The 12,306-nt window shown below is 35.2% G+C and overlaps 1 protein-coding gene across 3 annotated transcripts in view; it reads right to left on the reverse strand.

Annotated features, from left to right (window-relative positions):
- The window catches only part of PARP8 (poly(ADP-ribose) polymerase family member 8), a 181,706-nt gene that overhangs the window by 35,013 nt on the left and 134,387 nt on the right, over positions 1 to 12,306 (reverse strand). The window lies entirely within an intron of this gene.

Consider the following 12,306-nt stretch of genomic DNA (forward strand, 5'->3'; position numbering starts at 1 on the left):
TAGAGTAGTAATTTTCCCTTTTCCTTACCCACTCTTTATTTCCAAGAAGTTGAAAGTGTCAACACATGATGCTGCGCTAAGAGAAAGTTCTCAAATTATATGAAGTGATTACATGTCTCTTTCACTCACAGAAGGAACGTCTTACTCAAGAAAGAGAAACTGAATCATTCCTCCTTAAAGACACAAAAGTAGTTATATTGTGGACTAGCCTTATCCTATTCCCACCCAATCCTCCATCCTGACAAATTCTACTATGACTATGTCATTTACACAGAAAATGCTAGCATCAATTCAAAATAGCACATACTCATTTTAAGAGCTATTATCAGTTAAGCGTATTGCCATGTTTTATTGTACATAACTTAATACAAACTATGCATGGCTAAATAAAACCAAGTCTTATATTACTTATTCATTCGGAGTTTACAAAAAAACCTATTAGTTTCAGTTTGTAAAATACTACCTATTCTTAATATTATATTGCCTTGAAGCAATTCACCTCTCTAATTTAGACTGTAAAACCATGGCGAGTCCCTCTATTATCAACACACACATACTTGCTTTAGAATACTCATTAGGTGCGATTTAAAAGCATGAGGAATGTATTTATGTATGCCCCTAAAATAAGATATATTTTAGAAGTTTTCAACTAAGAAAAAAACATTTTTAACTTTATTTGAATCAAAGCAATTTAAATTTGAGCAACAGAACATGTTTCAAAAAATGTTTTAAGCCCTAAAGAATATTTTAAACCCAACTGTATTTTAGAAAGTTTGTGTTTTCCATTAATTTAAATTATCCTCTACTGGTAATAGAAGTAATACAACTCTAAAGAATCTGACTATGTATTTATGTAGAGAAAAGCATGGTGTAGGTGAGTGGTTTTCAAACATTTTTGCCATGGTCTTTTTACTTAAACAAAACATTTCACATAAATCCAGTATATAAAACAGATAAAAGTAGTTTGCTCCTGTTGGATCACATGTGCACAGTTCAATTTTCCTATCTATAAAATGGAAATAAAAATATCTAGCTCTCAAGTTGCTAAAAATAGAAGTGAGATAGGGTTTAAAAAATATCCCTGAGGTATGGAAAGCTGTTTAAACATTAACAATATAAGGGAGCTTGGAGAGGCTATCTCTACTGCCTTAATTCAATGTGTATACAATGAATTAATAAAAAATAGTCTTCTTTAAGACATAAAGTAGCATTTTTATTTGTATATCCACAGTTTAAAACTATTGCTGTGTTTTTTCTTACTAAAAATAAAATAAGCAGAGTAAATACAAATTCCTGATTTAAAAACTGGTATTGAAAAAATTATATGAGTATCTTCTAGAACCACAAGCCTACAAGCCTTTAATTCTCTGTATTTACAGTTTTATAGTCAATACTTTGGGTTCTGTTTGTGGTCATGACACATAATCAGGGAAAGGAAGGGTGTACTGTCCATTAAGAGAGAGAGAATCCACCTGCAATTAAGGCAGATCCACAGTAGGACAGGATCAGGTCTAATTAGGCCTAAACACACAGTTGTCTCTATTTGTCTCATACAACTAAAGATGTTGTTTGGGTATGAAAACTAACTTCCACTCAGTTTGAATATATTTTTTAAAAATCATGTTTTTGAACTAAAAGTTTTTTGGCGTATTTATTTTAGTATATCAGAAGTTGATATCTGAACTTCCATGTTGAGGGTTGGGGGAGGGTTTTAATAAGATGTGCTTTTTCATCCATTCTTCGAATATTAAAGTCAGGTCTAAATACAAGCAGACCTACCTGTTTTAGAAGGTAAAACAAGATATGCCTAGGTTTATCCTCATGCTCAGTTTCTCACGAATTTTCATGGGAGATGTCTTTGTGAATGAAAACAGTATCAAATCTTGAGACCCCAAACTCACCATGCCAGAGGGAAAGCGCAGCTTGGGAACTGAGTCAGGCCACACTACTTTCCTTTTATTCCCAAACTGATAGCTGTAATTTCACAACTCCATGTCATAGCCTCACTGATGAGACAGGTTTCCACAACTGTAGAAGGTCACACATCTACTCAGATGGCCTTGCCTCCCTCATAAGCAAATTTATTAAATCCTCCGAATCTTTCAGGAGACATACCCACAATAAGTTAGCCCTAAAACCAAGTTCTGCTGAAACTCATCCTGACAATGGCAGTTATCAGCTTATCTTCACAGGGCAAGAGCAAGGATCAAGACAGGAGGCATCCCTGTGCCTACCCTGTGATTAATACATAACTTTTTCCTCTACTCCCTCTTTTCACATGTGAAATGTAGATTTACTGAAGTTTATTAGAGCTTCATAAGAATGTAACCATTTGCCTCACTGCTTACCCCTCCTCTTGTTCCCTCCTGCTTGCTAATTCCCCGTTAAATACTGAAGTTGCCAAAACTTGTTTCGAAAGGGTCACAGACACTTTTGTGATCTCCCTGGATCTCCCATCCTCAACCCTGGCTGAATAAATCTTTATTGACTGAGACCCGCCTCAGTCGTTCTTTGGTTAACACCTACAACTAGACCAAATTTTAACTGAGTGTTGTTAATTTTACTTGGAAAATAAGAACCGTAGTTACAAACATCTGTCTAACACTGGATACACAAAAATATAGATTCTCAGGTTTCACAGTTGGCTTTGCTTCAGTAAGAATGGGGATTACTCTAAGTGGGTGACAGACATGTGCAAACATATTTGGGAATCAGCAGACTAGAATCTCATGCCTCATCAAACCACTCCGAGGAAGTAATCCAGGACATTTCACATGACAGGAAAAGGGAATGAGATCGAAATTCTCATATCACATGTTGATGTGAGAAATGAGAAAGTCTATTAATCAAGGAAACACAGAAAGATTGCCAAGCATCAAAGACAGAAGGCCAGCTTTGCAGGAACTTTCATGTGTGGGAACACAACCATATGGTTTTCTCCAGCAGAGTTCAGTAGCTCACACCATTGTACTGATCCACAATTTAGGTGATTAAGGTGAGTGTAACTAAAAGAAAAGAGCATTAGGAATTTAGAGGCTGATAAAACTGGCATTTCTGGCAATAAATCCTTGTTTTCTTGTTTTTCAAAAACACCTGAAGACACAGACTACATTTAAAAAGGATCTCTAAAACAATAGGCATAGAATTCTATAGAAACCTGAGTTTTATCTAACCTATTTCATCACCAATGGGTTATAACTTACCCTTTTTATGTCTCTGGGACTTATTGCAGTCTGTAATGTGTCATATTTAATGAATAATGGTCAATGAATCAGTTAGTTGGTTAATATCCCAAAATAAATCATATATATATTTTAATACATTGCTCAAATTTATTGCAAAGTATATTTCAATGTAAATATAAGTAACATACAGAAAAAAATAAGGGGGACCAACTTAGGTAAAATGTCTGTTTCACAGAATCAAGAGGTAGTTCTTCCTGTGTTTACCTTTCTTCCTTTCAACATGAAGTTTCTTTAATTTTCATTTCCTGATCTGATTTCCTATGTCACTTATCTTATTTAAGAAAGTTTTCTGATTTCCTTAGGTATCAGTCTGTATCACAGCAACAATAAACCATCTGATAATCATCTGTATTTATTTAGAAAATGCTTTCTCTCTTGCTTATATAGAAGCACGGCCACTTTCAGAAAGACAGCAATAGTCATTGTTGCGGATGTAGATAAAATCAAACAAAATTTGGAGTAAGACACCAAGGATACTAATAGTAATTATAATTTCCACTACTTACTATGGGAATGAATTGTCCGCAATTAAACCACAAACAGTGAACTCCAAACAATTTGTGTAGTACATTTCCAAAACATAAATGTAGTCAATTTAAGTCCACAAGTCAAGAGGAAGAACCTCTGCCTGGTGCCGTTCTGTCTGTATTAGAATCCCATCTCCATTACTTACTAGCACAGTAACACTGAACAAATTACTATTTCCCTCATCTATAAAGTGGCGATAGTAACAATACATATCTCAAAGAGTTACTAAGAGGATTACATTTGAGAATCCACATAAAGACTTTGAACACCTGGATTACATTAAAAAAATGCAAAAACCATTTACTTTTGATAATATTACTATTATCTTTTGTGGTAGAAATGGCATTGCTATGGAGCAAGCAATAGATCAATACCAACAGGTGAGCACAGACAAAGTGAAAACACAGCACCTAAGTGGGGCAGGTCGAGATGACCGCAGAATTCTCCCCGTTCTCATCATATGAACACATTTCCCTGTATCCCATGGAAATGACAAAATTTCATAACTAAATGCTGATTTAGTTGATTTAGGTTTCAGAATAACATTATACCCTGAGAGAAAAGTTGGCTGGCAAAAAAATAGCACATGGATTGTTTCCCTTAAGCAAATAAAATAAAATATTTGACAGATGATTGCATTCTTAAATGGCTACAAGGAATGTTTTTTAAAAGTATAAATATTGGCCGGGCGCGGTGGCTCAAGCCTGTAATCCCAGCACTTTGGGAGGCCGAGGCGGGTGGATCACGAGGTCAACAGATCGAGACCATCCTGGTCAACATGGTGAAACCCCGTCTCTACTAAAAATTACAAAAAATTAGCTGGGCACGGTGGAGCGTGCCTGTAATCCCAGCTACTCAGGAGGCTGAGGCAGGAGAATTGCCTGAACCCAGGGGGCGGAGGTTGCGGTGAGCCGAGATTGCGCCATTGCACTCCAGCCTGGGTAACAAGAGCGAAACTCCGTCTCAAAAAAAAAAAAAAAGTATAAATATTGACATACAAAAAAAGTTCTAATAAAATTATTGCTTTCCAAGTTTTGTGTTTTATCTTTTCAAACATATTCTAAAGGGCAAGATTGGCTTCTTTTAAAAAGTGTAACAGAATCTAGCATGGTGTCTTCTACTTTTCAAATATTAAATTAAGTGTTTGTGATATAGTTTTGAAGTCAGACAGGATTAGGTTCAAAGCCAAGCTTCTAACTATATATTCTGGGTGGTGTTGAACAAATTGCTTAAGTTCTATAAATCTTAGTCTCTTTATTTTCAGTATGAAAGCAAAAGTACCTAAATCACAAGTTTTGTGATGATCAAATAAAAAAATATATGTCAAATATCCACCCACAGTGCCTGGCACACAACCCTCAATTACCTTCTTCCTCTGTCAACTATGATCCATATTAGCTCAATCATTATCTTCATATTTATCTACATAAATAAGTTATTATTTCTTAACTCAAAAGCTGGACCTTGAATACTATGCAGATACAGTACAATGTACTTGTTTAAAACTTTGAAATAAGGAATGATAACAGCAAAAAGGGACTAGTGAGGAACCCAGACTTCCACGTCTCTATAAAATCTTTAACAGAAACTGACAAAAATGGCCTGAGTCCGTTCTTCTGGTATTCTGGAAATTAATTTAAAAACTTGCAGCAACCCAAGGAGTATTTACTCAGGACAAACAGCTGAATCTTAGTAAGAATTGCAAAACTTGTGACATTTAACCCTTTTTCTGTTTTGGAAAAAAAAGCGCGGCTTCTTGTCAATGCTTATTTAATTCTACATAAACATGCTCTTTGAGGCTGAAGCAAATCTGACTTTCAATGTGAAAATAAAATATAAAAACTGTTGTTGGAGCTATTTCTAAACAGAACTAACATCAGAACTGTCCAAATCATAAGAATCATCTATTTCTGAAAAATCAGATTCATCAAATGAATCTTCAGCCGACAACTGCTCCAGAACAGTATTAACGTGAACGCGTACAGATGGTAGGCTTTTTAGGGTCTGGCATTTTCAGCAACCAAGCATTGCTACCATATTTTGTAAATGGAAATACCACTACTAAAACCAAAATGCTATAAGTAAAATAATGTCTTTTTTTTCCTAAGTAGATATACCTGAACCATGCAGAAATAATAGTAAAAGCGAGATATTTCATGGCAAAGTTATCTTGGGGTAAATGCTGTAGCCACATGTGCCACTGACAAGTTTGGGACTCATGGGAAAAGGGTTAAATTCACCCTAGTCCAATCTTCCATTCACCAGCTCAAATAGCCTTAAAAACAATAGCCTGTATTTCTAATACTAGAAGGAGCAGAATGGAACTGATTCACAAAGAGCTGCCTGTTAGTTCTCTGGAAGACAAGCTGAAAACACATGTCTTTATTTCTGCCTGACTTGGAACTCACCCAGTTCTAATCCATTACCTAGAGTGGGAATTGAAAACATTTACAGTAAATATTTTAGTTGTATGAGGCAACAGATAACAACTGAGACAAACAACAGAATAACCAAAAAGCTTAGAAGAAAGGATTAGGAAAAGAGATGTCTGTCGATAAGAACTATGAAAAAATTAACATATATTCCTGGAAATCCAGAAGCCCAGATGGTTGCCTATGACTGTGTGCACACTCAAGAAAAACATTAGAAGGCCTTAAATCTCACCTCTGGCTAAGCTCAAGGCTCTGTACAAGCAGGAATGAAGTCTAAAGCCTACCAAAACAGTTTGGCCGAGATAAATTCCACAGTTCCAGCATTATTATTCTCAAAATGTCCAGTTTTCAATACAAATAAATAAATAAATAAGAGGCATGCAAAGAAACAAGAAAGTAAGGCCTATACACAGGGTAAAAAGCAACTAATAAGGGCTAGGCGCAGTAGCTCACACCTGTAATCCCAGAACTCTGGGAGGCTGAGACAGGCAGATCACAAGGTCAGCAGACTGAGACCATCCTGGCCAGCATGGTGAAACCCCGTCCCTAATGAAAATACAAAAAAATTATCTGAATGTGGTGGTGCATTCCAGTAATCCCAGCTACTTGGGAGGCTAAGGCAGGAGAATTGCTTGAACCTGGGAGGTAGAGATTGCAGTGAGCCAAGATCACACCACTGCACTCGCAGTCTGGCAAAAGAGCAAGACTCTGTCTTTAAAAAAAAAAAGCAACTAATAGGAAGGGTGGCAAGGAAAGCACAGATGTTAAATTTACTAGACAAAAACCTTAAATTGGCTATACTTAAAATGTTCAAGAGCTAAAGAAAACCATATCTAAGTAACTGAAGGAAAGACAATGTCAACAAACAGAGAGTATCAATATATAGAATTTATAAAAATAACACAAATTTTGGAGTTGAAAAGTACAATAACTGAAATAAAAAATTAGATTTGAGCAGGCAGAAAAAAACATCAGTGAACTTGAAGATAATTTCATTGAGATTATCTAAGTTAAGGAAGAACAAGAATAAAATAACAAAAAAAGTGAACAAAGTGTAAGAGATCTATGGGGCACCATCAAACAGACATATATACAGCTAAACTCCAGAAGGAAAGAGGAGAGTAAAACTGCAAGAAGAATATTTGAATAAACACGGCTTAAAACATCTCAATTTTATTAAGAAAATTAATCTATACTTCCAAGAAACCCTATTAACTCCGAATAGGATAAATTTAAAGAGGCACTTAGCCACATCATAATCCAGAGGTCAAAAACCAAAGACAAAGAAGAAATCTTGAAAGCAGCCAAAGAAGTGATTCATCACGTAATAAGGAATCCTCAATAAGAAAATGGTCGTTTTTCATCAGAAACCATGAATATCTAAAGGCAGCAAGATAACATATTCAAAATGCTGAAAACAGCACAAATCCCCCTCCACCACACACAAAAATTTTCAACCACGAATTCTATATTCAGCATAATTATCCTTCAAACAATAAAGGAGAAATGAAAACATCCCCAGGTAAAAGCCAACAGAGTTCATCATTAGCAGAGATTTCCCACAGGAAATTATAAAAGTTCTTCAGATTAAAATAGAAAGTACACTACATAGTCCTCACAAAGAGATAAAGAGCTTGGGTAAAGGTAACCATACATACAGGTTAATAGAAAGAACTGCACGCAAGTATGTTTTCTACATTTTAAACATATATATAATACATTGATATATTTGACTTTGAATTTCTTTTTCCTGTTTTGTTTCTGGTTTTGAAAACAACTGCATAAAGCAATAACCATAAATTTATGTTGATGAGCACATAATATAAAGATATAACTTACATATTTATATATAACAGCATTTATATGTAATTCCACTCTGGGAGTGGAGTTGAAGCTATGCAGAAGCAAAGTTTTTATATATTGTTAAGTCTTGGTACAGTGACTCACGCCTATAATCTCAATACTTTGGAAGGAAAGGAAAGGAGAATCGCTTGAGGCCAGGACTTTAAGACTAGCCTGTGCAACATAGTGAAATCCCATCTCTACAAAAAACGTTTTTAAAGATTAGTCAGGCATAGAGGCTTGTAACTCCAGTCCTGGTTACATGAGACATGAGAGGGTAAGGGAGTCAGGAGGATCACAAGCCCAGAAGTTGGAGGCTTCAGTCAACTATGATCAGCACCACTGCACTCCAGTCAGGAAGACAGAGCAAGATCCTATCTCTTATTTAAAAAAAAAAAAAACCAGGTTGGTATTAATCCATCAAACTCGATTTTTAGAAATTAGGATGTTATTTTTAAGCCCTAGAGCAGTCGCTAAGAAAACAAACTGAAAAGCTTCAACACAGCACACTAGAAAATGCCTATTAAACACACAAAAGAAGGCAGTAAGGGAGAAGTAGAGGAACAAAAATAGATATAACCCAAATAGGAAATGAATAGCAAAAAAGCAGAAGTCTTTCCTTATTAGTAATTATGTTTAAGTACAAAGATTAGCAAGGGTTTAAAAACAGTACCACCAATTTGATATCAACAAGAGATTCACTTCAGTTTTAAAGACATTAATAGGTTAAAAACATAAGTATGGAAAAAGATATTCCATGTAAATAATAACCAATAGAGAGCTGCAATGGCTACACTAATATCAGATGAGACCTGAAGACAAAAATTGCTATTAGAGACAGAGAAAGACAGGGAAAAGAGTCGAAACATCAAGAAGATAAAACACTTATGAACATGTGTGCATCCAGCAATAGATTTCCCAAAATACATGAATCAAATATTGAAAGAACTGAAGATAAAACAAACAATTCAACAATAACAGTTGAACCATCAATACCTCCACTTGCATAATGGTAAGAAAGAATAAATGAATTTGAAAGAAGAAATAGAGGAATTCAATGAAACAAAGAATCTATTCTTTGAAAAGGTAAATAAAATCCACAAGCCTGTAGCAGAACTGACAGAAAGAGAAATGATACAAATGTTCAACATCAGGAATGAAACAAAGGGTAGCACTAAAACTCTGCAGACATTAAAAGGATAATAAGAGAATTCGCTAATAAATTACTCACATAAATTTGATATCTGAGACAAAACGAACCAATTCCTCTAAAAGCACAAACTGTCACATTTCACCCAAAATAAAACAGATAATTTGAATAGCCCTATAACTAATAGAGAAATTGAATTCATAAATTACAAATTTTTCACCAGGTGTGTTGGCTCACGCCTGTAATCCTAGCACTTTGGGAGGCTAAGGCAGGAGAATTCCTTGAACCCAGGAGTTTGTCAAGACCAGCCTGGGCAACATGGCAAGACCCAGTCTCTACAAAAAATTTTTAAAAATTAGCTGGGCATGGTGGCATGCATCTGTAGTCCCAATTATTCAGGAGGCTGACATAGGAGTATCACTTGAGCCCAGAAGGTTAAGGTTGATGTGACCCATGTTTGTACCACTGCACTCCAGACTGAGCAACAGAGTAAGACCCCTGTCTCAACAACACCAACAAAAAAATCTAAAACAGAAATCTCCAGGCCCATATAGTTGTTAGCACATATTTAAAAATCAGCATAATACAACATATTAATAGAATAAAAGAAAAACATAGTAATATCAAGAGACACAGAAAAACAAAAACAGACAAAAATGTTTTCATGATTATAAAACCACCTAACAAACTAGGACTGGAAATGGATTTTTGTCAACCTGATAAGGGGCATCTATGAAAAATCTCCAGGCCAGGTACAGTGGCTCATGCCTGTAACCCCAGCACTTTGAGAGGCCAAGGCAGACTCACCTGAGGTCAGGAGTTTGAGACCAGCCTGACCAACATGGAGAAACCCTGTCTCCACTAAAAATACAAAATTAGTGATGCGTGGTGGCACATGCCTGTAATCCCAGCTACTTAGGAGGCTGAGGCAGGAGAATTGCTTGAACCTGGGAGATGAAGGTTGCGGAGAGCCAAGATGGGGCCTTTGCACTCTAGACTGGACAACGAGAGCAAAACTCCATCTTAAAAAAAAAAAAGAAAAAAATGAAAAATCCCCAACTAATAGTGAAAGACTGAACATTTTCCCTCTAAATCACAAGATGAAAATTTCTTTTCTTGCCACTTCTAATCAATCTTGTATTGAAGGTTCCAGTCAAGTACATTAGATAAGGAAAAGTAATAAACATCATCCTTATTAAAAAGGAAAATGAAACTATTTGCAAATGATGTGATTTTATAAGGAGAAACATGAAAGAATCCAAAAATAACTTAATAGAGCTAATAAATAACTAGCAATGCTGCAAGATAAAAGATTAACATGCAAAACTAACTTCTATTTCTATATAATAGCAAAGAACAACTTGAAAATGGAATAAAGCAACTTAATTTATAGTAATATCAAAAATAATAAAATGCTTAAAAACAAACTCATTCGAAGAAGTGTAAGACTTGAATACTGAAAACTACAAAATAGCAATGAAAGAAAATTTTAAATGCCTAAATAAATAAAACGATCTGGTGTACAAGAATTGGAAAGGTTAATATTGTTAAGATGATGTCTTGGTATATTCAGGCTGCTATAATCAAATACCACAGGCTGGGTGGCTTATAATAACAAATATTTATTTCTTACAGTTTTGGAGGCTGGGAAGATAAAGGTGTCAGGAGATTCAGTGCCTCATGAGGGCCCATCTGCTGATTCATAAACCAGAATGACAGTAAGGCCACCAATTAATCTTCTTGCTGTGTTCTTTCATGGTAGAGGAGTGAGAGAGAGCTCTGTGCTCTGTTATAAAAGCACTTCCTGTTCATGAGGGCACTGCCCCATGAACTAATCACCTTTCAAAGGCCCCATCTCCTAACATCATCACATGGGAGTTAGGATTTCAATATATGAATTTTGGGGAGACACATTCAGTCTATGGTCCAGGGCAATAGTCTTCAAATCAATTTACAATTCCAATGCAACATCAAAATTCCAGCTGTCTTTTTGCAGATACGGTCAAGTGAACCACAGAATTGATATAGAAATGCAAGAGACCCCAAACAGTCAATGCAATCTTGTAAAAGAAAGACAAACAGGATTTGTGCCTCTTGATTTCAGACTTACTATAAAGCAACGTTAATCAAGACAATATGGTACTGGCCTAAGGAGAGACATACAGATCAGTGTAGAAAGACTTGAGAGTCCAGAAATAAACCAAAACATCTATAGTCAAATAATTTTCAACAACGGTGTCAAGATCATTCAGCTGAGAAAAAACAGTCTTTTCAAAGAATGGCGCTGGGACGACTGGGTCTCTGAATGCAAAAGAATGACTCTGGACCCCAACCTAATATTATATATAAAAATTAACTCAAAAAGTATTGTGACTTAAATTTAAGACATAAACTATAAAATTCTTAGAAGGAAACATAAGTGTACTGTATGATTTTAAATTAGGCAACTACTTTTTAGATGCAACATCAAAAACACAAGTAACAAAAGAAAAATTGATAAATTAGACTTCATCAAAATTAAAAACTAGTATGTGTCAAGTAATACTATTAAGAAAATGAAATGACAAACCACAAAATAGGATAAAGTATTCAGAGTACATAAAGAACTCCTACAATTCATGAGCAAGAATACAAATAACCCAATTTAAAAGTAGAAAAAGGGTTTAAATAGACATTTTTCCAAAGATACACAAATGGCCGATAAGCACATGAAAAGATGCTCAAAATCTTTTTAGCAGAAAATAAAAATATTTTAGCATCTTTTAGTTAGTCATTAGGGAAGTGCATAAGAAAAGTGCAATGAGAAACTATTTCACACATACTAGCATGGCTATTAACAATAATAATAAATGGAGAATGATACGTGGGGTAGATGTATAGAGACTGGAACTGTCATATGTTGCCAGTGGAAATGTAAAATTCTGCAGCCACTGTTGAAACAGGTTTGGCTGTTCCTCAAAAAGTTAAACAGAGCAAACATTTGTTCTAGCAATTCCATTAACTAATGAATGGATAAACAAATGTGGTATATCTATAAAATATATATTATCCTGCCAGAAAAAGAAATGAAAGTACCAACACATGCTATATGGATGAGGCTTGAAAACAT

The sequence above is a fragment of the Callithrix jacchus genome, chromosome 2, assembly GCF_049354715.1.
Source record: "Callithrix jacchus isolate 240 chromosome 2, calJac240_pri, whole genome shotgun sequence".
In the NCBI taxonomy this organism is placed as follows: Eukaryota; Metazoa; Chordata; class Mammalia; order Primates; family Cebidae; genus Callithrix; species Callithrix jacchus.